The following is a 27,323-nucleotide window of genomic DNA, read 5'->3' as shown; positions in this document are numbered from 1 at the left end:
TCACCGCTTATAACAGCAGCAGGGTTGTCACAGAGCGCAGCGTGAGAATTATTGTTTTTTAATAAATTTTTACAAATAAAGGACTTTTGTGTCTGTGTTTAATTCTTTCAACTACGGGGTTAGTAATGGGAGTGTCTGACAGACATCTCTCCGTTACTAACCCCAGAGCTTGATGTTATTGCCAGCTGCTGACATCAACCCCACAATCCCATTACCTCGATTGCCAGCGCACCAGGACAGTTGGGAGAAGTCAAGGCTAAGAGCTAAAATTGGTGCATCTAATAGATGCACCACTTCTTTCTAGAGTGGCTGAGGGCTGGTCTTATTAGGCTGGGAAGAAGTATATATACATGAACCTTCCCAGTCTATTAACATCAACCCACAGCTGTCTGTGTAGCCTTTGCTGGTTATTAAAAACAGGAGGGACCCTATGTCATTTTTTTTATAGTCCCCACTTTTTAATAACCAATCTTTAAAGGCTTAGTAAACAGTTGTGAGCTGATATTAATAGGATGGGAAGCTCCGTTGTTATTGGGCCCTTCCCAGTCTGATAATATAAATCTGCAGCTGTCTGCTTTCCCTTATCAGATTATTAAAAATATGGGGGACCACACTTCAATTTTTTAAAATAATGTTTTTATTTAATTGGTTAAATAAGGCTAAACACCCTTTAGTGCCACATAAAGGCACTAAAGGGTGCCAGTTTATTATATGTAGGGGGCTTGTGACATTACATTTCTACATGACATCTATCTATTTTATCAATTTTATTCTAATGGTTTGGGCTGTGAATTTACTGTACTTGGCTGATGAAATTCCAGGTTTCCTTTGAGATGTGTGTAGTGTTGAGCATTCCGATACCGCAAGTATCGGGTATCGGCCGATACTTGCCGGTATCGGAATTCCGATACCGAGATCCGATACTTTTGTTGTATCGGGAATCGGTATCGGGATTAATATCAATGTGTAAAAGAAAGAATTAAAATAAAAAATAGGGATATACTCACCTCTCCGGCGGCCCCTGGACTTTATCGCCGTAACAGGGAGCCGTTGTACCTAAGAATCCGAGCTTGAAGGGCCTTAGATGAGGTCACTGCGCTCTGATTGGTCCGTAGCGGTCGCGTGACCGCTACGCGACCAATCACAAAGCAGTGACGTCACCGAAGGTCTTTCAAGCACTTGAAATACCTTAGAAGACGTCACGGCTTTGTGATTGGTCGCGTAGCGGTCACGCGACCGCTACGCGACCAATCAGAACCTGCGGACATCTTCTAAGGTATTTCAAGCGCTTGAAAGACCTTAGGTGACGTCACTGCTTTGTGATTGGTCACGTAGCGGTCACGCGACCGCTACAGACCAATCAGAGCGCAGTGACCTCATCTAAGGCCCTTCAAGCGCGCATTCTTAGGTACAACGGCTCCCGGTTACGGCGGTAAAGTCCAGGCTGCGTCAGAGGGTGAGTATATCTCTATTTTTTATTTTAATTCTTTCTTTTACACATTGATATGGATCCCAGAGCCTGAAGGAGAGTTTCCTCTCCTTCAGACCCTGGGAACCATACAGGATACCGTCCAATACTTGGTGTCCCATTGACTTGTATTGGTATCGGGTATCGGTATCGGATTAGATCCGATACTTTGCCGGTATCGGCCGATACTTTCCGACACCGATACTTTCAAGTATCGGACGGTATCGCTCAACACTAGATGTGTGCATAAAAATCGGATGCCAAGCTGAGAAAAAACTCACAGATGAGCATTGGCTCATTTAATAACTTTGGTCAGAGTGCAATGTTATGTTTTCTCACATTGCACTCCTCCGCATTATACGCCAGTTTGAGGGAGCCTTTAACCTCTGATCAGGATATTTTAAGCCTAAATTTCTGAAAAAATGTTTTAAATTTTATTATTGTCGTGGTCTGCAACTTTCTTTGTTAACATGAGATTTTTTTTTCTTTGCTGATGACTTGTATTTTCAATATACTATTTTGGTGTTCACATAACTTACTTTCATTAAACGATTATTCTCATGATTCCGAGTAGTGGAAGTCAAGATAACAACAAGATAACAGCACTGACCATATCATGAAATAGGGGGTCTACACACGCGAAATGCGCTTTGGGGACTTTAGCTGGAGTGCTGCTGACACAGATAACGGGTATTTAAAAATTTTATTTATCTGCACTTATGCAATTGATATGTGTGTTGGAGGCGATTTATACCTGCACTTTCACTGATATTCAACGCATGGCAGTGAAAGCAATTTAACTATATGGTACATCTAATAGAGTTATGCTTGGAAAAATAGACTGTTACTTTATCCAATATGTATAGCAGATATTGTCAATTTTTTCCAGTGGAAACAACCCCCCACAAGTGACCCCATTTGGGAATCTACATTCCCCATTAATTTATCTAGAGGTCTGGTGAGCATCTTGAACTCACAGGTGCTTGGACTGTGAAAATTAAAAAAATGACTTTTTCTCCCCAAAAATGTTAATTTAGCCTCAAATTTTTCATTTTCACAAAGGTAACAGGAGAAAATGGACCTTAAAATTTGTTACGAAATGTCTCCTAAGTACGACGGTGTCCCATACGTGTTCAAAAACTACTTTTTAGGCACAGTTGAAAGCTCGGAAGGGAAGGACCACCATATTAGAGTGCAGATTTGCCTGGAATGGTTTGTGGGTGCCATGTCACATTGGCAGAGCCTCTGAGGTGTCAGGACAGCAGTACCCCCATAAAAGACCCTATTTTATAAACTACACCTCTTAATGAAATCATCTAGGGGTGCAGTGATCATATTGACACCATATGTGTTTCACAAAATGTTATACCAGTGAGAAGAGAAGAAAAAAATACACTTTTACAATTATAATGTTGTTCTAGCCCCAGATTTTACATTTTCACAAGGAGACATAGGTAAAATGATCATATAATTTGTTACACAATTTCTTGTGAACGAGGCAATACTCCATATGTGGCTGTGCAGTACTGCTTAGCCACATGGCGAGACTTGGGAGGGAAAGAGCACTATTTGACTCTTGGAGAACAAATTTTTGTAGATAAGTTGCGGACTCTAAATACAGAGCCTCTAAGTGCCAGAAGAGTGGAATCCCCCTCAACTGACCCCAATTTGGAAATTACACTCCTCTGGGAATTTATCTACAGGTCTGGTGATGATTTTGACTCTGAGGGTGTTTTCCAGAAACCAGCACAGTTTTCCACCATAATTTGCAAAATAAATCTTGCCAAATCAGACAAGGTAATTTTCTGGATTTGTTTTCTGATTTTGACTCTCATAGTTGTGGTCTACCTATGATGTCAATTACAGGTCTCTCTCATCTTTTTATGTGGGAGAACTTGCACAATTGGTGGCTGACTAAATACTAAATTCCCCACTGTACATTGGTCTTTTTGATCAAGTTTTATTCCACTTTTTTCCAGCAGTATGATGAAAAAAACATAGTTTTTTTGACACTTTTTTTTACAGTATTCACTGAATGGGTTAACTAGGGGGACAGTCTTATAGGTCAAGTCGTTCAGACGCAGCAATACCAAATGTGTGTACTGTTTTTGTTTATTTTTGTTTATACATAGTGTATTGCAATGCACCAGCACTGCAATGCACGACACCTTGTATCATTACACAGGCAGTTCTCCTGTTACAACCAGCCTGTAGCACCCCCTTTTGAAAGTATCACAGGTTGCAAATGCTTTTTTATACCCAGTCAACAGTCTTTCAATTCTTGTTTGAGGGATTTTCATTCAGATTTCCTTGGAAAATTATTCCAGTTCTGAGAGGTTCCTGGGTCGTCTTGCTATTTTGAGATCTAGTTATAGATTTTCAATGATGTTCAGATCAGGGGACTGTGAGGGCCATTGTAAAACCTTCAGCTTGTGCCTTTTAAGGTAGTCTACTGTGAATTTTGGTGTCTGTTTAGGATCATTATAAGGGATGGGCAAACCTGAACGATAAAGTTTGAGATCCAGCCTGAACATCTAGAGTCCATGCACGAACCTTGAACACAGACTTCACCATGAAGTCTGTGCCACTGTTCAAATTCAGCAGCCTGAACAAAGTTTGTTGAAAGCTGCGGATGCAGCGCAGTCAAGCAACAAGCTTTGACAATATGGGCACTTACATCTCAATCACAGCCATGACAAGTATTGGCAAGTCTATGATTGGCCGGGCACATTGTGTAAAAAAATTATGTGTTATCTGCATTATTTGTGCTAACTAGTGCAAGTAAAGATGACAGCTGCAGCCCCCAGCTGTCAGATTTATTTTGACTGGTTATCAAAAATGGCCCTCTCCATCCTAAAAATAGTAACACACAGCCACTTTTAGATGTGCCAAATTCTGATGCTTTGCCCAGTTCTTTCCAAATGCCCTGGTGCAATGGCAAGTGAGGTAATGTTTGTGGGGTTAATGTCAGCTTTGTGATGTCAGCTGACTTAAAGCCCACAGGTTAGTAATGGAGAGGTGCGCTTTGGCTGAGTGATCTCCCCTCTGTTGATTCTGGTAACATGACCGCAGGTAAATAACTATTGTGTATTGTTCTTTGTGACGCCCTTGCCGGCCTTATGTCCAACGTTAGCTAGACTGCCTTTTCACATACGGCACGGCTGCCTCTTTGTTATGCATTTGCATCGTATCCTGGACATTGGCCTTATTATCGGTGAGGTCCATGTAGATATGAGGGTCATGTAGTTACACATTTGTGTTCCACGCATAATAACTTAGCGGGGAGACACTCTAGTCTCCGGTAGGGTTGAGCGACCTTTAGTTTTTTAGGGTCGAGTCGGGTTTTGTGAAACCCGACTGTCTTAAAAGTCGAGTCGAGTGAAATCGGCCGACCACAGTGAAAAGTCGGGTTTCGGCCGAAACACGAAACCCAGTGAAGAATTCATTCTCTCTCTCTCTCTCTCTCTCTCTCTCTCTCTCTCCCAGCACAGAAAATTTCGTATTGCACATTCCAAATCGCTACTGCGCACAAGCGTTAACATGACGATAGCCGTTCACTCCCCTAACACCTATGTCATCACTCTGCCCACGCTCATTCATTGGCTGAAAAAATGGCGCTAATCGCGTCATACGAAACGCGACTTTGGCGCCAAGATCGCGTACCGCATGGCCGACCCCACACAGGGATCGGGTTGGGTTTCATGAGACGCCGACTTTGCCAAAAGTCGGCGACTTATGAAAATGATCGACCCGTTTCGCTCAACCCTAGTCTCCGGCTCTGTTCAGATTTCGTACTTGCACTGTATCTCACCATATTATTGTGTGTTTAATGTTGGTTTTTAAATATTTTCTATAATAAATATATTGTTTTTAATGGAAACATTTGATCCAGTCTCTTCATGTTTCTCTGTTGGTGCCCATTAATTTATTGATGGAGGGATTCTAATAATCATATGAGGATATTTGTATTGGTTATATATAGTAATGGAGAGGTGTCTACAAACATAAAACTAACCCCATAGTCAAATGTAATAAAAACACAGAGTAAAGTCCTTTAATTGAAATAAAAACACAGACTCTTATTTGAAAGAAACATTCCCCAACTTCTTTCATCTATTTATTACTGTAAAATTAAAAACGACGATTATCCAAATTTCCACGACGTGCTTCAACTTTGCTACATCTGAATTGCATGACTGAGCTGTGGCATAATGCGACCGCTCAGCCGTAAATCCAAGAGACACCGAGCTGAGCCTGAAAACTCACCTTCAGTGCCGAGCGCTAATGTCAAAAGGTGATCGGACTTCATAGCCGATGAACACCGGTCATCTTTTGATGTCAGCGCTTGGCACTGAAGCGGAGTTCTCAGCCTCAGATCAGTGTCTCCTGGATGGCTGAGAGTGCTGAGCCTTAACATCAAAAGGTTAACGGACTTCATAGCCAATGAACTCCGGTCACCTTTTGATGTCAGCGCTTGGCACTGAAGCGGAGTTCTCAGGCTCAGATCAGTGTCTCTTGGATGGCTGAGCAGTCGCATAATGCCACCACTCAGCCATGCAATTCAGATGAAGAAGCACTGGCTTCGTCATTGGACAAATGGATTGTCGTTGGACAGGTTAGGAATACGGTGCTTTACAATTTTTAATTTTACAGTAATAAATGGGTAAAAGCGGGTGGGGAGTGTTTATTTCAAATCAAAGAGTTTTATTTCAATGAAACGACTTTACTTGTATTTTTTCATTACATTTGACTATGGAGTTAGTAATGGGGGTGTCTAACAGACGCCTCTCCATTATTAGCCTGTGGGCTTGATGTCAGATGACATCAACCCCACAAATATTACCACACTTCTCAACACACCAGGGCAAGTTGGAAGAACCAGGCAAAGGACCATAATTGGTGTATTTAATACATCAGGGCAAGTTGGAAGAACCAGACAAAGTGCATGAATTGGTGCATCAAATACATGTCCATTTTCTGGTCCAGCTGCAGGCTGCTTTTTTTAGGCTGGGGAGGGTCAATATCCATGCCCCTTCCAAGTCTGAGAATATCAGTTTCCAGCCATTTGCTTTAGTTTGGCTGGTCGTCAAAAACAGAGGGGAACTCAGACTACTTTTCTAAATTATTTATTTAAATAATAAAAAAATACAGCATGGTGACCCTTCTATTGTTACTAACCAGCCAATACAAAGCTGATAGCTGGGGGCTGCGGCTCACAGTTGTCAGATTTACCTGCACTGGTTATCAAAAATAGAGGGGTCCCCATTATTATTATTATTTATTATTATAGCGCCATTTATTCCATGGCGCTTTACATGTGAGGAGGGGTATACATAATAAAAACAGGTACAATAATCTTGAACAATACAAGTCACAACTGGTACAGGAGGAGAGAGGACCCTGCCCGTGAGGGCTCGCAATCTACAAGGGAGGGGTGAGGATACAGTAGGTGAGGATAGAGCTGGTCGTGCAGTGGTTTAGTCGATCGGTGGTTACTGCAGGTTGTAGGCTTGCCGGAAGAGGTAGGTCTTCAGGTTCTTTTTGAAGGTTTTGATGGTAGGTGAGAGTCTGATATGTTGTGGTAGAGAGTTCCAGAGTAGGGGTGATGCGTGAGAGAAATCTTGTTTACGATTGTGGGAAGAGGCGATAAGAAGGGAGTAGAGAAGGAGATCTTGTGAGGATCGGAGGTTGCGTGCAGGAAAGTACCGGGAGACGACTTCACAGATGTATGGAGGAGACAGGTTGTGGATGGCTTTGTATGTTATGGTTAGGCTTTTGTACTAGAGTCTCTGGGTAATGGGGAGCCAGTGAAGGGATTGACAGAGGGGAGTGGCCGGGGAATAGCGGAGGACAGGTGGATTAGTCGGGCAGCAGAGTTTAGAATAGATTGGAGGGGTGTGAGAGTGTTAGTGGGGAGGCCACAGAGCAGGAGGTTAAAGTAGTCAAGGTGGGAGATGATGAGGGCATGGACTAAGGTTTTTGCAGATTCTTGGTTTAGGAATGTACGAATCCGTGAAATATTTTTGAGTTGAAGGCGGCAGGAAGTGGAAAATGCCCACGGCATTTTTTATTTTATTTATTTATTTATTTATTGCAAAGGTGCTGGCTGGTGAATATGCACATCAGCATACGCCTGCCCACGCTAGTATCAGCGAGATCAGGTGTACGATAATGAGAGTCATTCTCTCATCAGGCAACATCTGTGGCCTGTGGTATCCTTTATACTGCCGGTTAGAGCTGCTGTCTCACATGCTTTCATCAGTGTGACAGCGTGGGAACCAGGTAACTAACTTACCACCGATAAGAGCCGTTTTTTATTGCGCTGTCACACAGATTACAACATGGGAAACACCAAATGTTCAGGCACTCCATTCATTTGAATGGGGTCTGGGTATGGCTTCCAGTTCGGGTACATTCTGGTACTCGAATCAAACTTTTTTTTCAATGTCCGCCTGAACTCAATGGACCAGAACATCCATGGGTCTGCCCATCACTAATCATTATCCATTTGTAGAAGTCATCCTCTTTTCAACTTCAGCTTTTTTACAGATGCAGTTATATTTGCTTCAAGATTTTGTTGAAATTTCATTGAATCTATTCTTCCCTCTCCCCGTGAAATGTTCCTCATGCCATTGGCTGCAACACAACACCAAAGCATGATTTATCCACCCCCATGTTAATTGGTTGGTGAGAGGTTGTTTTCCTGAAATTCTGTGCCTTTTTCTCTCCACACATACCTTTGACCATTGTAGCCAAAGTAGTTAGTTTTTAACCTCATTGGTCCACAGGAGTTGCTTCCAAAATGCATTGACCTTGTTTAGATGTCCTTTTGCCTATAGTTAATATTAATAACGGCACAGACATAGCAAAGTCCTTAAATTGAAATAAACATTCCCGACCCTCTTTCAACCATTTATTCACCAAAAATAAAAACGCAATGTTATACTCATCTTTATGCCGATAATCCATTAATGCCCATGTTCCATGACAATCCAGATGATTTGGTGTGCGGCTCCATCAGCAATGTGACATCACACCACGCCAGCCGGAACACACTAGCTGAGCGTGAGAACGCTGTGTGACTTGTACATACTCTTATGGGTACAAGCCAAATATATTCTCTTCCTTATTCCCCAAATTAAAAAGGGGCTGTAGTTTTTCACAGAACATTGAGAGAATCAGGAAGAGCAGCTAATCGGCATGTGACTGTAAGTAAACAAATCATATATAAACAGTCACATGACAACAACTCAAAACGTATAAGTGGGAGGAGGCTCCAAACTGAATTTTTGCCACTGGTGCAAAAAAGCCTAGATGCACCTCTATATTTGACAAAAAAAAGCTTAAAACTTATGAAATGCTTATAATTGTACTTCAGTATACCATAAAAACACCTGACTAAAAGATTTAAGAACACTAAAGCTGCAAACTTTGTGAAAACAAAAATTTGCATCAGTCTCAAAACATTTGGCTAGTATATGTATTACTTAGACATAAAAAGTAAACTACAATTGCTAGCATATACTTTTTGTTTATGTATTTTGAAATTCACTGACACTAGAATAAATCAGAAAAATTAGGCATTCATTTTCAATTCTTGCCTTATTCTTGTAAAACTATAGTATTAGTAGTAATAACAATTACAAATATCAATAAGAAAAATGTTAAAGGAAGTCCAATAAATGTTCCAAATAAAGAAAAACAATGACAGTATTTGCACAAGCTGAAATTGTTAGTAATATTAGCCAAATTCTTATATCATTTATCTAGCTCAATGGAGCAAATGGAGGTCAAGTCCAATCTTGTGTTTAAAATTTCAGTTTGAATTTCAACCACAGAAATTGACACTTAATAAATATTGTTTGTTTGTTTTTTTTGTCTACACCATTCTCCCTCAACTTTGTTTCTCAAGTACCCACAGCAGGTCATGTATTCAGGATTTCCATAGTATTTCATAGAAGATAGTTATTATTAGTGCATCGGAATATGACATTTATTATTACCTTTATTTAATATTACTCAAAATATGATCTCTGGGGGCCCCTTTCCTAACCGGTCAAATTTTTTGGACATGTAGATCTATCTTCTCATTTGGATATTCAATAACTTTGCATGTTTTTGTGACATGGGAGATCAAATTTTCATGCTATTTTTACATTATATTTTGCCAATATTAAACAATATCGGTGAGAAAATACATGGTTGTTTTTCATATTTGTAGCTTTTTTATGGCCACTGTTGTGGATGGTGCTATGAATTTGAAGAATAAAAATCCAATATTACTAGACACGCAGCAGTATCTCCTCATTGAGTAGATACCGTAATTAAATTAGCTAGGAGTCAACCAATCTACAAGTAGACCAACTGCTCTCTGTGTGTTTCCTCATCTGCAAAGAAGTGTTAATATATGAAGGGAAAGATAAATGCCCCTAGGCATAAAGGATGTCTCCAGTCCATACCAGCAACATCACATGGCATAATGGAAATGCAATATTTTTATGCCATATCTATGATAACTTGATGTCAATACAATCCACTGGTGTATCTACAATCAGGGAACATATAATCAACACTGTCGGTCTATCACTTAGGGTAGCCGAAAAACATGAAGAGATCCAAGATATCATTAAAATAAGGCTTTATTAGTGGGAATTACATCCAATGCCATAGTGCACAAGCACCTAAACAAGAAGTGGGAGACTAACCGCAATTATCATGCAGGGGCAGGGAAGTGCAGAGTTTTTATTGTGCATAAGCACCAATCAGCCAGGGTGCCTGAAACATGTGACCGCATATGATACTAAATAGCGCTCGGCTGATTGGTGCTTATGCACAATAAAAACTCTGCACTTCCCTGCCCCAGACACGCCCCCGGAAGAAGCCAATTGCGAAACACGCGTTGGGGTGAGGTGGGACGCTGGGCCAAGTCACAGGTAGATATGGCGATTGCTCTTATATACTTAATGCATTAATGTATACTTATGCAATATGAAATGATGTATATCTGATTTATAATGGGCGCTATCGTCTGGTTTACATTGCAAAAAAAAGTGCTGTTTAGCATGATAATTGCGGTTAGTCTCCCACTTCTTGTTTAGGTGCTTGTGCACTATGGCATTGGATGTAATTCCCACTAATAAAGCCTTATTTTAATGATATCTTGGATCTCTTCATGTTTTTCGGCTACCCTAAGGGATAGACCGACAGTGTTGATTATATGCTTAGAAGTGCCAGTCTAACTATGAGGACATAGAGTGTTTAAACGAATCAGGGAACATAGTCGCTTCTTTGGTTTCAAATGCCATTTTTGGCCTTAGGAAACTGTACAAATCTAATAATCCAAATGATGAGTATATCTTAAGCCAGTTTCACATTAGCGTTTTTTTGCGCAGCGTAGGCCTGCGTACTGTCCACATGCATCTTGCATACCTATCTTTAACATTGTGTATGCAGGGACATGCGTTGGCATCAGTTCGCACGCGGATGTATGCGGATGCGTCCCCATGCATCGTTTCACGGTGTCTGGCGAACGCAACATGTTGCATTTTTTGAGGCATCAAATATGTGCAGGCATATACATGCGGATGAGTGCGTATAAACAACGCATTACTGTCTATGGGAATGCATTGGTATGCAAGGACATGCGTACACATGCGTTTGATGCGCATGCGTACTTCGGACTGAGCATGTCCAAGAAATTATTTCACCACCTCCAAATTCACAGGTGTATAAAAAAGGGGGTGTGGACACTGGAAGTCCAGTACTCTAAGACTCTGCATGTGAACGCATGCGCATAAACAATTCAAATGCATGCCAAAATGCATACAAACGCATGCACATGCAGCGTTTTTTTGCATCATGCATAAGCTGATGCGGATAAAAAATGCAGCTTAACTATGCGTTTGCATGCGTTTTGGCATGCATTTGTGCATGCAGAAGATACGCTGCACACAGATACGCAAAGGTGTACTTAGCCTTAGTCTTGTTTGCTGTGGATAGTGAAACTATGCTCAGAAATATGGCTGTCATGCTTTTGGATTCAAACCCTTGACTCTGTTCTGTGGTCAACGTTTCTTTTCACAGAGCGACAACTGATACACCTTTTATTTGGGTGTTTTAGTGCTGTTATCTTTGTTTCTGTCAGTTTTGGGTAATAGGTATTTTTCATTTACTCTGTCTGTCCTATCACATTTTGGGTGCTGATATAAATACCCTCCCCTGCTCATTTTTTCTGCTGGTGATAGATGTAGTTGGATTTATTTTCTGTGCTGTAGTTTGTGTTGGTTGTAGTTGCCTTCTGTGTGATTCTTTTTCTCAAAAGGGAACTGCTATTCTGGTGATCTTAGGAGCTACTAAGGACATTCAGGGTAAGCTGCTGCCGAGTGGGGGTGCCATTGCATTACCTTAGGGTAGGTACGATTTTACATAAAGTGGGGCCCTGGGCAAAAGTTAAAAGTGGGGCCCCAAATGCTCAGATTTTGCACCATCACACAGAAACATTTATGTTGTATTTACAGGCACTGAGTTCAGGCCATTAAATGAGCGTAATCTATGGCTGAGGAACAATGATGGGTACAGATAGTCCTCGATACAGTATAATGCAGGTCCCATATAGTATATATAGTATAATGCACTGACCATGGTCTTTGATAGAGTATAATGCAGCCCACCTATGAGTATAATGCAGCCCAACATACAGTATCATGCAGCCCCACACACACATACGGTATAGTGCAGCCCACTGCTGATACACGCTGAGTCAGAGTCAGAGGCAGAGGGTGAGTGATGGGAGAGGGAGAGTCAACTGACGCTCTCTGCTTCATCACTGCTTTCAACTGTATCTGCATCATTATCGGCATCTATGATGCCGATAAGTTGAATGCGGGAGAGGTCGCCGCTGGGCCCCTACTGGCGCCATAGCGGCTGGGTGATGTGCCGCTATTAATGGCATGCCACTGACTGGGGGCCCCTGGAGGAGCGGGGCCCTAAGTAGCTGGTTTGCCTGCCCCTACCGCCGGCCCTGCCTCAGGGTGCCAACCTCTAAGGTCAGGCAGGGTCAGAGAATGGGTTTTCCTGGTTTAAACAGGGACTTGTCAGGTTCAGGTATTTGTCATCTTGGTTTGTACGTTACCCATGTGAATGTCCTTTGGCAGTTATAACAATGGCAATCATATTATTCCATTAGGAATTTCCAGCAGGAAAAAATTATGTAACTTACAACTATGTTCTACACCCATTTTTCTTTGCATACAATTAGCCATCCTCCTCTAACAAGACCAGAAGTTGAGGTAAGGTGTGGGGTTGGGGCCCATTAGAAGTAATTTATACTCTATTGGCGGCACATAGTAATTAATCAATCTATTACTTATGTCTAAAAATGAACCATACGGCGCTGCTTAGTTGCTCCAGGTGAATAAGCAGCAAATATATGGACGAGATCACTCCCAATCGTCCCAGAAGTGGTTAGTCAAAGAAAGCTATATGTAATATTTGCGCTAAGGACACCTATATGAAGCCATAAATAGTTAAAATGCTAGGACATGTCATAAGCAAGGTTCTTCGTTAAAGACTAGGATTAACAAGATGTGTTTACCTTAATATCAAGGAAAAGGAAAACTGTATCCAGTGCTAGCATGCGGAAAGGTCCTTCACTCATGCACTTAAAGGTTGGTATCTGAAGCCTTCTTTGAATCTCTGTTCCAAAAATATCCAATATGATGCAGAGCAAATGGTGGTATAGGAGACGCTGTCCCGGCCGGTGACTAGCGTACTCCCCCAGAGCTTGGTGACTGCCGTGAACAGGCAGTGGCGGCCGCGTGTGTATAGCTAAAGCCGACAAGGTGCAGGACCTTGTGTGACGTCACAGTCACGTGATGTGTACACGTGACCAGCTACAGAGCTGTGGAGCTAAGGAGCTACGAATAGCACACAGGACCAACTAATCCTACGCGTTTCAGAGTCACTGACTCCTTCATCAGGGATGGTGCTGTGTGCAGGATGTGTGCTTTATATAGCGTGCCGCTTTTTTTTTTTTTAATTATTGCTCATTGGATAAAAGCAAACAGTTCTATCTCCGTGTTTAGACCATGGGGTGCCAGAGTATTCAGTTCAAATATGTACCTCATTTCTTCTCTTGACATTTGGTGAATAAAGTTGTCCTAGCATTTTAACTATTTATGGCTTCATATAGGTGTCCTTAGCGCAAATATTACATATAGCAATCTATTACTTAACCTGCATCCAGTGGCATAGCTATATGTGTCACAACAGTTGCCACTGGGTGCTTAGGCAAAGAAGGCTTACACTGACACATACTGAGCTATAGCTAAATTTATGGGTCACACAGAACCAGAAATGCAGCCTTTTAGGCGGGTTGCAGCTTCCTACCTGCTATGGCCACCTAAACTTCAGACCTCCTGACCATACTGGAACAGTAGATCCATCAGGTACTGTATTAGATGGAACACAGGGAGTGAGAAAAGTACATGAAAGTCCAGCCTGGAGCAACTGGTGGCAAAAATGAGTCCTGCTTAGTATATCTACAGAAGGGTTTACAATTAGGGTTGAGCAAAACGGATCGGACAAATTCAAAAATCGCCGACTTTCGGCAAAGTCGGGTTTCATGAAACCCGACCCGATCCTAGTGTGGGATCGGCCATGAGGTCGCCGATCTGCGCGCAAAAGTCGCGTTTCATGACGCTTTCAGCGCCATTTTTCAGCCAATGAAAGAGGACGCAGAGTGTGGGCAGCGTGATGACATAGGTCTCGGTCCCCACCATCTTAGAGAAGGGCATGACAGTGATTGGCTTGCTTTCTGCGGCGTCACAGGGGCTATATAGGGGCGTGCACGCTGTCCAACACCACCTTTTTTTTTGCAGGGACAGTGAAGGCTAGATTTTTGTGCATCAGCTCTGTAGCTTATTAAGCTGCCTTATAAGGCTCCCTGATAGCTGCATTGCTGTTTGCACACTGCTCTACAAACCAACTGCTTTTTTAAAAGCAAAAATCCTGTTGCTCCTTTCTGCACAGTTATCTTGTTTATTTGTCCACACTTTTGTGTGCAGCAGTCCTTTTTATTGCTGCCATACTTGTCCTGAGATCATTGTAGGGAGATTGAAATTGTACTACAGTCCTTGGAGTGAGAGAAAAAAAAGTGAGATTCAAATTCTCACAAAGTGGACATTCTTCAGTCCTGTTAGTTTGTCGTCTGTCAGCCAGCCACTTTCTGAGACTTAGATTGCGTTGTTATATACACTGGACCTGAGTTTTGGTTCAGTCTCCCAAAAAAAAGGGAGATTTAAATTCTCAACAAGTTTATATACACCTTCTACCTTGTTTTACAGTACCATATAACGGTTGTTATTTTGGTTAGATTTTCCAAAAAATGAGGAAGTCTGGTGGAAGAGCCCGTGGGCAGTGGTTGCCAGCTGGTACTGATGGTGGTGGTGGAGGTGGTGCATCTGGTGGTAGTGGCAAAAGCACAATACTGCTGCATCGATTCAAAGTGACAGGAGACAGCATTTGTCCAGTATGGTTATTAACTACTTTTCCTCCCTTATCGATGTTCTCCCTCACAGGTCATTCCCCTTTGATTACTGGGCATCTAAAATAGACACCTGGCCTGAATTGGCAGAATATGCATTACAGGAGCTCGCTTACCCTGCTGCTAGTGTGCTATCAGAAAGAGTCTTCAGTGCTGCTGGTTCAATACTGACCGAAAAAAGGACACGTCTGGCTACCCAAAATGTTGATGATCTAACCTTCATTAAAATGAACCAATCATGGATTTCAAATTATTTTGCCCCACCTTCCCCTGCTGACACGTAGCTTGCCTGAAAAAGTCTTGCTTTTGGCCTCCTCTTACTGACTTCTCCAATTCCTCCATTTGCAGCTGCTGAATGTCCACCATAGGCCATTTTTATACCTCCTTAAATGGGCTGACTCCCCCTACAGGGCCGTGGTCACCACCTGGCGCAAACACCCGTGCGAGTGCCGTTTGCCTGGACAGGTGGGTGGGCCCACTCTTGGGCGATGGCACTGGCACGGGGTCCCTGCAATGAAGTACAATGAAGTGTCTCTGACGGTGATGGTGCACAACCAACGTCAGACACACCGTTGTAATATGAGGGGCCCTGTGCCAGTACCACCGCCCACGAGAGAGTGTTCCCCCCAGCTCGAACAGTGCTCTACCACTTGCAAAACTTACCTCTCCCTGCTCCATGACTGTGTAGTCTGTGCTGTTAAATCCTTCAATTGCACTGCCAATACAAATTTGTTGAAATTATAGATGATAGTTAAAATATACAGGGGCCCTGTCCTCCATTTAGACCAGTTAATACTTTGCGCCTACTACCACTGTCTGCTACTCAGCAGAGGAGCCCACCCCTGTACCTAGCTATGCCACCTGTTTATTTATGAACAATTTTTTGGCAGACATTTAGCCCACTTTATTATTTGGGCCTACTAACTTAGTCTGCTACTCATTACAATTTTCCGACACTGAGCAAAGCAATGTCGCCTGTTTATTTATGAAAAAAATTTTGGCAGACATTTAGCCCACTTTATTATTTGGGCCTACTAACTTAGTCTGCTACTCATTACAATTTTCCGACACTGAGCAAAGCAATGTCGCCTGTTTATTTATGAACAATTTTTTGGCAGACATTTAGCCCACTTTATTATTTGGGCCTACTAACTGTGTCTGCCACTCATTACAGTTTTCCTCCACTGAACAAAGCAATGCCGCCTGTTTAGTCCTGTTACCAATTATGAACTGCATTTAGCCTACTTTATTATTTGGGCCTATATCTGTGTTTCCACCTCATCCTGCCCATTGCCCAGCCACTGCTAGATGAGTCTGTTGGTACATTGACCCAGACCAGTACATTCCCCTTGCACTCTACACAGCCAGAATCTGACCCTGCTGAAAGTCAGGTTCCCCTTCCCGCATACTATACCACCTTACACGGGGACAAAGAGGAAGGTGCCGATGAAAGTGCAGGTTCCTTCATCAGGTGGGGGGGCATACTCGTTGGCGACGTCACTGGCACAGGGCCCCTCATAGTATGCTAAAGTGTCTCTGCCAGTGGGAGGCGCCACCCGCCATCAAACACACCGCTGTACTATGAGGGGCCTTGTGCCAGTGCCAATGAGTGGGCCCCCCTGCTTGCTCAGGATCACAGCACTTGCAAAGTTGAAATACTTACCTCTCCCTGCTACACCGCTGTGATGTATTCCGCGTTTCCTGGGCCCACGAAAATCTTGAGCCATCCCTACCCCTCCACAACTTTAGCCAAATGACCCCCACTTTTCAATGCCTAACTATTATTATAAAGTAAATTTAGATTGACAAGCTTAAGTAATAAGAATTGATGTTTTTGGCATTAAAATGGGCACTGTAGGTGTTTTCCTGTCCTCTACTCACTGCCGACTTTGATTCCCCATTGATTTGCATTTGGTTTCGTGTTTCAGTCGGCCCCCAACTTTTCGCAATAATCGGCCGATTTCACCCGACCTGACTTTTGACGATTTTGGCGAAACCCGACTCGATCCAAAAAAAGTAAAAGATGCTCAACTCTACTTACAATAGCTCCAGAAGAAGGACCAGCTGTAGTAAAAAAAAAAAGACAACTTCCTGATGAGAGCAAGACTAGACTGCTGAGTACAAAGAGTCCCTAGGACTGTTATCATGGTGATAGGCAGAGCAGGTAGTTTCAGTGTGACATGATGGAATTAGGAAATGGAGATGAGTGGGGCTAACTAAAAGTCATAAGGGAAGCTTTTGGGATCTGTAGGGTAGGTAACACTAGGGTTGAGCGAAACGGGTCGGCCTTTTTCAGAAGTCGCCGACTTTTGACAAAGTCGGGTTTCATGAAACCCGACCCCTGTGTGGGGTCGGCCATGAGGTCGGCAATCTTCTGAATCTGGTATCGGAATTCCGATACCGAGTTTCGATATGTTTGCGATATCGGAAATCGGTATCGGAATCCACATTTAAGTGTAAAATAAAGAATTAAAATAAAAAATATTGATATACTCACCTCTCCGGAGGCCCCTGGACATCGCCGCTGGTAACCGGCAGCCTTCTTTGCTTAAAATGAGCGCGTTTACAGCCTTCCATGATGTCACGGCTTCTGATTGGTCGCGTGCCGCTCATGTGACCGCCATGCGACCAATCACAAGCCGTGACGTAATTCTCAGGTCCTAAATTCCTCATTCTAGGAATTTAGGACCTGAGAATTACGTCTTGGCTTGTGATTGGTCGCGTGAGCGGTCACATGGGCGGCCGCGACCAATCACAAGCCGTGACGTCATCTAAGGCCCTTCACGCGCTCATTCTTAAGAAGGAAGGCTGCCGGAAAGAAGCAGGGCGCGTCCGAGGGTGAGTATATACCTAATAGGAATATACTCACCCTCGGCTTCTTTCCGGCAGTCTTCCTTCCTAAGAATGAGCGCGTTCAGGGCCTTAGATGACGTCACGGCTTGTGATTGGTCGCGGCCGCCCATGTGACCGCCACGCGACCAATCACAAGCCGTGACGTAATTCTCAGGTCCTAAATTCCTAGAATTAGGAATTTAGGACCTGAGAATTACCTCACGGCTTGTGATTGGTCGTGTGGCGGTCACATGAGCGGCACGCGACCAATCAGAAGCCGTGACATCATGGAAGGCCCTGAACGCGCTCACCAGCGGTGATGTCCAGGGGCCTCCGGACGGGTGAGTATATCAATATTTTTTATTTTAATTCTTTATTTTACACATTAATATGGATCCCAGGGCCTGAAGGAGAGTTTCCTCTCCTTCAGACCCTGGGAACCATAGTATCCCATTGCACTGCATTGGGTTTCCTGTTTCGGCCAACCCCGACCCCGACTTTTTTATAGGATCGGCCGATTTCGCTCGACCCGACTTTTGAGAAAGTCGGGTTTCGTGAAACCCGACCCGATCCTATAAAAATAAAAGTCGCTCAACCCTAGGTAACACTTCTTTAACTTATTTACACCAGTCTGAGATCTTTTCCTTTTATCCTCCTGACATAGAAGATTCACAGCTTCAATAACGCCATATGTTCATAAAACTTATATTCTTGAATTGCCTGTTTGATGTTCCAAACACAAAGGATTGTCAGGTAATACTTAAGTTAATAATAACACATAATAATACTTATATGAGTTAAATCTTTTGTCATCTTTTAATGTCCAGTGCATCACTGGAAGCTAATGAAGTAGAAAGGAAGTTACAGACAGCAGTGGTCAGATATTTGTCTCAAGAGAGTGCGTCACTACAGACATTTCCTTCCTCTTGACATTTGATAACATGCTTATATGTTGTTAGTTGCTTTGTGGATGGTATGAACAATACATTAGACAAGGGAAATGCTAGAACAGTTGCAGTTATTTTATTATCCAATCTATTAGTTATTCATTATTATTGAGGCCTATAGTTACATTAAATCATACTATTTAGACTCTCCAATAGCATGATATTTGCCCTGTTCAGAAAATGTAGCATTGTCTTATATAAAAACCAATGCTGTAGCTATAGGCAGGATTATCAATATTAAGCTGTTAATTATAAGTGTTTTAGGAGTAATAAAAGTGTACAAAAAGTAAAAAAAAACTTATTTTTTTGACTTTGCAAATTCACACTATAGTAAGAAACTGTTATCATGATCTCCCAAGTTTGCTGTGCCCATTTTAAAACATAATATATATATAATCGTGAGTAAAAAGGCACACTATAGTAATCGTTTAGTTGATGTGCATGTTGTAGATGTAACCTTATGTTAAAAAATGCACTATTTATTCTGACATCCAGTAAGCAAATGTCCATTTGTTCAAAATCTTAAATCTTCGAAAGTTCTTCATCGATTGCTTTGAAATTTTGACACAACGTCGCATTCAAATATGAGTGTGTTTTTATATACCTATGATATAAATGGCACACCTGTAACAGATAAAAACATGCTTTTTTGAACAGTGCCATATGAAATGAACTTCCTTGCAGCGTAATGAACTATTATTCATACCGATTAATGATTCAAGAAAATGAAGACACTCCCATTTTGAAATGCCATCAATTGTTTCACCAATACATTGTAGATACCATATTTTCTGCTGTATAAGACGACTGGGCGTATAAGACGACCCCCAGCTTTTCCATATAAAATATGGAATTTGGGATATACTCGCCGTATAAGATGGGGGTCATCTTATATGCCCAGTCATCTTATACGGCGTGTGCGGTGCGTATGGTTCCCAGGGTCTGGAGGAGAGGAGACTCTCCTTCAGGCCCTGGGATCCATATTCATGTAAAAAGAAAATAATAAAAATAAAAAATAAGGATATACTCACCCTCCGATGGCCTCTGGCTCTCAGCGGTGCAAGCGGCAGCCTCAGTTCCTAAGAATGCATTGAGCGTAGGACCTGCGTTGACGTCGCGGTCGCGTGACCGGTCGCATGACCGCGACGTCATCGCAGGTCCTACGCTCAATGCATTCTTAGGAACGGAGGCTGCTGCTTGCACCGCTGAGAGCCAGGGGCCGTCGGAGGGTGAGTATATCCATATTTTTTATTTATTTATTTATTTCTTTTTTTTACATGAATATGGATCTCAGGGCCTGGAGGAGAGTCTCCTCTCCTTCAGACCCTGGGAACCATCCAGGATTGCTCCCTGCACACGCCGTACCTGGCGTATAAGATGACCCCCGACTTTTTGAGATGATTTTCAGGGGTTAAAAAGTCGTCTTATACACCGCAAAATACGGTATGTATGCAAAAATCGAAACAGAATGTTTGATATTTTTTCGTTTGAATCAGACCAAGCTAAGACCAAGAGTATGTTAATTTGTGAGATGCAGTTGTGAATGACAGTAATACAACTAATGTTGGAAGACTAACGATTCTGCCATCTTCATATACAGGCAGTCCACGTCATATGCATGAGTACACTCAAGATGCAATTGCGTATGTTCGTCACTATGGGCATCCAGACCTATTCATTGCATTCACATGCAATCCAGCTTGGGATGATATACAACAGCTCTTACTTCCTGGGCATTCGCCGGTGGATAGGCATGACATCACAGCACGTATTTTCAGACAGAAGCTGAAATCGCTGATGGATTTCTTGGTAAAATATTAAGTGTTTGGGTCTGTTCACTGCTGAATGTACTCAATGAAATGGCAAAACAGAGGATTGATTTTTTTATTAAAAATAAGAAATGTCAGTTTAATTTATGAAGGAAGCAAGAACTGCCAAAAATTAGGGGCTAGATGCACCCTGTATTAGACATAAAGGAGGGTCTCATACACATTCTGCTCAAATTGTCATGTATTGGTACTCCTAGACTCATAAAGGCTATGCACTTTTTAGGGTTATCTACCAAGGAAATGTACTCCAGACCACGGAATAATCTATGGGTAAGCAATATAATAATGATAAAATTTTGAACAAGTTTTTTGAGGCTTATATACATTCTGAAATCTACCCAACAATGTGCAAATGTCTATGGATGAGCTATTTATGAGCAATACATTATACCGATCAATTTTTAGGAAGTTTTTTGAGGGTTATATAAAAAGGAAATGTACCCAAGAACACATAATACTATATGGCTGAGAAATGTAACCCAGCAAAATTTTAAAACTTTTTTTTTGAGTGTTATATATCACAAAAATGTACCCCAGAACATGGAATAGTGTATGGGTAAGAAATGTAAATAGAAAACCTAAATTTTTAAACGCTGTTTTGTAGTGTTATATACCACCAAAAAAGTGACAGAAAACAAATAATACTTTATGGATGAGTAATCTAACCCAGAAATATTTTTCTACACTTTTTGTAAGTTTTACATTCCACCGTAATGTAACAATAACTGTGCTAAACTGTATAAATGAGTCATTGAATCCATAAAAAAAGTTGAACATTGCAGATTACAAGGCTCTACAGCCTTATTTCCAGCCAGATTACCTTCAGCGATGGGCCCCAGGAGATCCAGGACCCCGGCACATGTTAGGACAGTGTTGACTGCTCATGCGGCAGCCCTGGATGCGTTCCTATTCAGAAAGCCAGCTGATATGGCTGCTTCACAGAGGGAGGAAGGTGAGGCTGGAGGCTCAGACACAGGAGAGCTGCTGATCGGGACAGGAGACGGTGAACCAGCAGGGTGTGAGGTGGATGGACACATGGAGGAGGTTTCCCAGCAGCAGTGATTACAGGAGGGTTTGAAGTAGCAAAGTCCTTTTTCAGTGTCCACCTCACAAAATGGCTGCTTGGTTTCAGGAAACTCTGTTTTGCAGCCTCCCCTCCCCCCAAGGCTGCCTCAAATCCCAAAGCACACATAAACAGGAAGGAAGAAAGTCGTCATACAAAAGGCCAGGGGAGACTGGGATAAAAGAGCCACAGGTTCTGCAAAGGATCATCCAGAGGCACTTTATCCTGACACATGATGATTCCTCTGGGGATGAGGATGAGGGATTGGCATGCGATCCTACCTCTTCAGCTGCTTGAAAGAGACTCTTGTTACATTTTCCCTCTAAAAATGATTTTAAGGCTTTCATTAAAGAGGTTAAAGATACTTGCAGATTTGAGATAGCAAGTATAAGACAAGATTTGCAGCAACTGACAGGTTGCATAGCCATGCTGGAAGGGGATCATGATGTTACTAGATCTCACGTGTCAGAATTGCATCAACTAACACTACTGCAGCAGAAGACTGTAAAAGATCTTCAGGTTTAATTAGAGGATCTAGATAACAGGAGCAAAAGATGTAATATTAGAGTACGGGGTGTTCCAGAGTGAAATGAACAGGAGAATCCTAAACTAATACTCCAAACTATGTTTAACTCTATCCTTGGAGATGCACCCGCAACTCAAATCAAAATGGACAGAGCACACCGAGCCTTAGGCCAGTTTGACATTGCGTCAATGGCAATGCGCTGACAGCATCCATTACACAGCATCATTAATGCTATGTAACGGATGCGTTAGTGCACCCATTGACTGCCACTATGTAGTGCATCACTAACGCTTGTCATAATCGGCATGCGTTAGCGATGTGCCGTCATTCTGTGACGGACCCTCTTACGCGGGCTGCAGCATTTCCGGGTCCGTCATCGATAGCGTAGGTGGAGCATCTGCGCTATCGTGATCGCATAACATGATCTTTACAAGGCACTAGCGTTGGTGCAGTCCGTTTAACGTATGTGGTGAACGGACTGCACCAATGTGAACCTAGCCTTACCTTACAGCTGAAAGGGTCTACGCCATTTCCTCATGACATCATCTGCTGCCTCCATGACTGCAAGGTTAAGGAAAAGATTATGACAAAGGCCAGGTCTCAGGGGGAACTATCCTACATGGACTCTGTAATCCAAATATTTCCAGATCTTCCTCAGAAGGGGTGCACCCCTGCCATCGAAATGCGCGTCAAGGGGTACGCTGGACGGAACTGAACTCTAGGTATTTATATTTATCTGTGGTTTTTATTTTTGCTGCTATAATTAGTTCCCTTGATCTTTGATATGCATGACGCTGTCCCTGATTGCCCTTAGGGGATTATGCATTTTATATACTATTACACATTTTTTTTCCTGAGGCCAATCAGGGAGAGAGGAACTCCCAGATACATGTGTGATGTATTAAGTATTTTATATCTGTCTTGAGACTCTTTTGGCTATGAGCACCATGCTCTTTACACTGTATTCACCTATATGCAATATTGAACTGTGCCTCAAGTGGATGATATTAAATTCTTTATCTTGGATATAATACACGTGGTATATTAATACCCAGGATACTGTCATCATATGTTCCGTCCAATGTATGTTTCTTTCAATCCTTTTTTTTTCAGTTTGCTCTTATCTCCTTAAAACATCGACATAGACATTATTGATTCTTTATGCTGTGTTAGGGGACTTTTGTTGCTAGTTTACAGATTTTGTGGTTGATCACGGTCCTCCGCACTTTTGTGGCTATTCAGTTTAGTGAGTGCCAGTTGTCCATTGTTTTTCTGGAGGATTCACATCTCTGCTTGGTTTCTCCTGCTGGATTGTCCAAATCATCAAAGATAAGTCCTGGCTTTGTTTTTGCAGTCCACATGCGGTGGACTTTATAGTTCAGTGAATTGCTATGTTTTTTCTTGTCCAGCTTTGTCTGTGTAAGGATTTATTCAGCCAAGTTGGAAGCTCTGGAGTTGCAGAGTTACCCTCCATGCCTTTAGTTAGGTGTGGAGATTTTTGTATTCTCTGTGGTGGATTTTTGTAGTAATTTAATACTGACCGCACAGTACTCTGTCCTGTCTTTTCTTTCTAGGTAGCGTGGCCTCCTTTGCTAAATTCTGTTTTCAGTCTGTGTTTGTAATTTCCCTCTCCTCTCACAGTCAATATTTGTGGGGGGCTGTCTTTCCTTTGGGGATTTTCTCTGAGGCAAGATAGTTTTCCTGTTTCTTTCTTTAGGGGTAATTAGTCCTCCGGCTGTGACGAGGTGTCGAGGGAGTGACAGGAACATCCCACGGCTACTTATAGTTGCGGTGTTAAGTTCAGGGTCTGCGGTCAGTATAGAGGCCACCTACTCCAGAGCTCGTCCATGCTGCTCCTAGGCCACCAGATCATAACAGTACAACTGGCCAACAATGAGTTAACCGCATCTCAAAAGAAGGGAAAGAAAGTGCTGAGACATTTTTTTTTCTGTACTCTGTTGTGTTTTGTTTTTTTTCCCTCTTCACCTCTGGGTGGCTCAAGAGTTAGGCGCTGACATGGATGTTCAGGGACTTGCTTCTCGGGTGGATCAACTTGCTGCTAGAGTACAAGGTATTTCTGATTATATCGTGCAGACTCCTGTTTTAGAGCCTAGAATTCCTACCCCTGATCTGTTTTTTGGGGACAGGTCCAAATTTTTGAGCTTTAAAAATAACTGTAAACTGTTTTTTGCTCTGAAGCCCCGTTCCTCTGGTGATCCCATCCAGCAGGTAAAACTTGTCATTTCTCTGTTGCATGGTGACCCGCAGGATTGGGCATTTTCCCTGGAATCTGGGAATCCGGCCTTGCTTAATGTAGACACCTTTTTTCAGGCACTTGGGTTATTGTATGATGAACCTAATTCTGTGGATCATGCTGAGAAAACCTTGTTGGCCCTGTGTCAGGGTCAAGAAGTGGCAGAATCATATTGCCAGAAATTTAGAAAATGGTCTGTGATTACTAAGTGGAATGAGGATGCTTTGGTGGCAATTTTCAGAAAGGGTCTTTCTGAATCTGGTAAAGATGTTATGGTGGGCTTCTCCACGCCTGCAGGTCTGAGTGATTCTATGTCTCTGGCCATTCAAATTGATCGGCCCTTGCGTGAGCGCAGAGTTGTGCACACTATGGCATTGTCTTCCGAGCGGAGTCCTGAGCCAATGCAGTGTGATAGGATTGTGTCTAGACCTGAACGCCAAGGATTCAGACGTCAGAATAGGTTGTGCTTTTACTGCGGCGATTCTGCTCATGTTATTTCTGATTGCCCTAAGCGTGCCAAGAGAATCGCTAATTCTGTTACCATCAGTACTGTACAACCTAAATTTCTGTTATCTGTGACCCTGATCTGCTCATTATCGTCATTCTCTGTCATGGCATTTGTGGATTCAGGCGCCGCTTTAAATTTGATGGACTTAGAATTTGCCAGACGTTGTGGTTTTCCCTTACAGCCTTTGCGGAGTCCTATCCCTTTGAGGGGTATTGATGCTACACCATTGGCTAAAAATAAACCTCAGTTTTGGACACAGTTAACCATGTGCATGGTGCCAGCCCATCAGGAAGATTGTCGTTTCCTGGTGTTGCATAATTTGCATGATGCTATTGTGCTGGGGTTTCCATGGTTACAGGTACATAATCCGGTGTTGGATTGGAAATCTATGTCTGTGACTAGTTGGGGTTGTCAGGGGGTTCATGATGACGTTCCTCTGATGTCAATTTCCTCCTCCCCCTCTTCTGAAATTCCTGAGTTTCTGTCAGATTTCCAGGATGTTTTCGATGAGCCCAAGTCCAGTTCCCTTCCACCGCATAGGGACTGTGATTGTGCTATTGACTTGATTCCAGGTTGTAAGTTTCCTAAGGGCCGACTTTTCAACCTGTCTGTGCCTGAACATGCCGCCATGCGGAGCTATGTAAAGGAGTCTTTGGAGAAGGGGCATATTCGGCCATCTTCTTCTCCATTGGGAGCAGGTTTTTTTTTTGTTGCCAAGAAGGATGGCTCCTTGAGACCCTGTATTGATTATCGACTCTTGAATAAGATCACGGTCAAATTCCAATACCCTTTGCCTTTGCTTTCTGATTTGTTTGCCAGGATTAAGGGGGCTAGTTGGTTTACTAAGATTGACCTTCGAGGGGCATATAATCTTGTTCGTATTAAGCAGGGTGACGAATGGAAAACTGCGTTTAATACGCCCGAGGGCCATTTTGAATATCTTGTGATGCCATTCGGACTCTCTAATGCCCCATCTGTGTTTCAGTCCTTCATGCATGATATTTTTCAGAATTATCTTGATAAATTCATGTTTGTATATTTGGATGATATTTTGATTTTTTCAGATGATTGGTAGTCTCATGTGAAACAAGTCAGGATGGTATTTCAGGTCCTTTGTGATAATGCCTTGTTTGTGAAGGGAAAAATCAAAAAATAATGAAGCCGCACCCTAAAAAAACAATGCCTCTATGGACAGCAGGGTGCCCATCCTTACCTGGGGATCCATCCCAGTATATAAGTCCAAATCCAATTGAAGAAAGGGACAGCACCACAGCAATTGTGAAAAAACAGCTCTTGTATTTATTCCACCTTCTGCAACGTTTCGGTCCGAAGACCTTTATCAAGCATAGTGAAAAGACAATCCAACAACCTTTATATACCCTCAATCCCAACCCATTAATTAACTAGCAACCAATGGGACAGTTCTATACAAATAGAAAAAATACACCACGATATAACATATACATATACAGTTAAAAACAACTCCACATAACCAGCCCCCCATATGTACTGACCATACACAGAGATCCATTATTCCTGATCGCTCCCCGTTAGTAAATTATCCCCATAAATCCAGCAAAACATCCCCGGTGTCCATATAGTAAACAACAGTGATCGCACCAATCCAGGCGACGCGTCAGCCATTGTCCTGACAACAGGGGTGTGTACACAGCGGAGACATTCCAATCCTGTTCACAGAGCTCCCACGTGGTGTGCACGTCATAAATCCAGCATGCAGCACTCCCCCATGCCTTAGGTGATAGGTCAGTTCTCCAGCATGATAATTCCGTACTGTGCAGGTCCGTGATGTCACCATCCTCTTAACCCCCTGTGCATATGTCCTAGTTCGGGACTCCGGCAACTTCTACAAGCCGGACCTGTCACAACACAACTGCGCATGACAGAAGGGATTCTCTAAGCAGTCGAGTGAACATCACGAACGCGCATGTCAATATTACACAGATAATAATCCTGCCTCCCAAATGCAGAGTCTCCATAACATTTCTTCATTCCAGGTCCATATACTATGATGCGTATTACCACATCTCCGTCATAGCCCAGCCTTTCCGTATGGACCTGAATTGAGAAATCATACATACAGGGAGACTCTACCATCCTGATATAATCCGTCCTTATAAACATATATATGGAAAACATATCGTAACCTTTACAACAACCATGTATATAATTGTATATAAGACACATGTCTCTATATAAAGGAATGAACACATAATAATGTCTCAAGGTAAATAAATGGATAGACACGAAACAGCCTATTTGCATTAATGCCATATCCTCAACAGTACGAACACATCACAGGAGCCCCATATCTAGACCATCAACAGGAATGTTT

General features: G+C 42.5%; 1 long non-coding RNA gene across 1 annotated transcript in view; it reads right to left on the bottom strand.

The window, feature by feature from the left end:
* The window catches only part of LOC143809176 (uncharacterized), a 79,847-nt gene extending 53,237 nt beyond the window's left edge, over positions 1-26,610 (bottom strand). The window contains exon 1 of the long non-coding RNA XR_013222115.1: positions 26,485-26,610. This is a non-coding gene — a long non-coding RNA (uncharacterized LOC143809176). The remainder of the gene's footprint in view (positions 1-26,484) is intronic.
* Between the last annotated feature and the right edge of the window lie 713 nt (positions 26,611-27,323).

Source organism: Ranitomeya variabilis, chromosome 2 (genome assembly GCF_051348905.1).
Source record: "Ranitomeya variabilis isolate aRanVar5 chromosome 2, aRanVar5.hap1, whole genome shotgun sequence".
Taxonomy (NCBI): domain Eukaryota; kingdom Metazoa; phylum Chordata; class Amphibia; order Anura; family Dendrobatidae; genus Ranitomeya; species Ranitomeya variabilis.
Note: the sequence above shows the minus strand (reverse complement) of the source record. Positions and strands in the feature narration are given on the sequence as shown.